The 1825-nt window shown below is 35.2% G+C and overlaps 1 protein-coding gene across 1 annotated transcript in view; it reads left to right on the top strand.

The window, feature by feature from the left end:
- The window catches only part of LOC107567948 (colorectal mutant cancer protein-like), a gene marked incomplete at its 5' end in the record, with an annotated part of 19795 nt that overhangs the window by 8187 nt on the left and 9783 nt on the right, over nt 1-1825 (top strand). The window lies entirely within an intron of this gene.

Below are 1825 nucleotides of genomic sequence, written 5' to 3'. Positions count from 1 at the left end.
TATATATATATATATATATATATATATATATGTGTGTGTGTGTGTGTGTGTGCAGCCACACCAGATGTTTACTGAAAAGGAGTGTTAGTACTTTGATTGATAACTGAAAGATATTTATTAAAAATACAGTTAATTAAGGATTGATACAGGAAAGGTGTTGTGGACTCCAGCGGCTGTGAGTGTAATTCTGTGTGATTCTGCACGTCTGGTTTTCATCTGTCTGGCGGTTTGTATGTGGTTCTGGTCCAGCGGTTGCCCATGACAACACACTCTCATCCATGCTGCTGTGTGTGTGGTTTCCCATGAGCTTTCATTGAGATTCACTGCTGCACAAACATCCATCCAATCACCTGAAGCTGCAGCTGTCAGTCACACCAGTGTTTCACACACACACACACACACACACAGGCGTTTATTGTCTGTGACAGCAGGAGGGCGAGTGAATTGCGTTGATGTCTCGTGTAATTCGTCAGGCTGCAGCAGCGTTTCATTATTGAAATTAAAAATAAATTATGTCTGCAGTTAACCATTGCACGACTGTTGTTTATGAATTTATGAAACATTTTATTTTCAATGATGACAAATTACAAGTTTATTGTATGTGGTTATTAGTAAAACTAAATTAATGTTATGCTACTACCCTAAATGAGATATTTAGGGTAATTTAGATTATTTTTGTAACATATTTACAGGAAAACACTTTAAGGGTCCTTCTCACTATTAACTAGTTGCTTATTAACATGCCTATTATTAACATATTGGCTTTTTATTAGTACTTATTAAGCACATATTCTGCATGACCATATTCTACACCCCTAATCCCCAACACCTAAACTTAACAACTACCTCACTAACTATTAATAAGCAGCAAATTAGGAGGTTATTTAGAAGTTGTAGTTAATGGTTTGTTAATAGCGATAATTGGACCTTATAATAAAGTGTGACCATATATGTGTGTGTGTGTGTGTGTGTGTGTGTTTATTTAATGTATAAATATGTTTTTTTTAATTAGGTTTTAGGTTGTTTTTAGATGTTTTATAGCTTATTTACAGGAAATTAGTTATATATGTAATGTATATGTATAATTAATTTGTAATGATTTTATTTAATTTGTTATTTAATTAATTTCATTTGTAATTATTTAATTCTTACTACACACATACATCATATATATACTATATATATATATATATATATATATATACACACAAACATGCATACAGTATATACACACACACACACACACACACACACACATATATATATATATATATAAAGCTTTTACTCATGTCAGCAGCATCTGTGAATCTGGACTGTGATCCGTGTGTTTGGCGGAGGTTTGAGGCTCGTCTGTTGTTCTGGATGATGATCCTGCAGTGAACGGATGGGATTTCAGGATCATTGCAGCTTCTCAAATAACCAGACATTGAGTTTCTCCCTTTATCCTCCATTCAGCGTCACAGCGTTTCTAAACCGTGCGCTTACAGATGAGGAGAAACCAAGCTCCTCTCCTGCATTTACTGCCATTCTCCGGCACTCAGATTTTAAGGTTTAATGAGACAGGTGTTGAGTTTCCAGGTTTCATTGTAATCTTGTCCTGCTCATTGAAGTGTGTAAATGATTATGAATATTTCTGTTGATGATGTTCATCACCGTCAGACCTGTGATTGTTGAGTTTATAGTGACAGACCTGAAGATTATAAGTGTGTGTGTGTGTGTGTGTGTGTTTATGTTCGTGTATGTGTGTGTGTGTGTGTGTGTGTGTGAGTGTGTTTACGTTTTTGTTTATGTGTGTGTGTGTGTGTGTGTTTGTGTGTGTGTGTGT

This window comes from Sinocyclocheilus grahami, unplaced genomic scaffold, assembly GCF_001515645.1.
Source record: "Sinocyclocheilus grahami isolate Dianchi unplaced genomic scaffold, SAMN03320097.WGS_v1.1 scaffold1200.1, whole genome shotgun sequence".
Lineage (NCBI taxonomy): Eukaryota > Metazoa > Chordata > Actinopteri > Cypriniformes > Cyprinidae > Sinocyclocheilus > Sinocyclocheilus grahami.
Note: the sequence above shows the minus strand (reverse complement) of the source record. Positions and strands in the feature narration are given on the sequence as shown.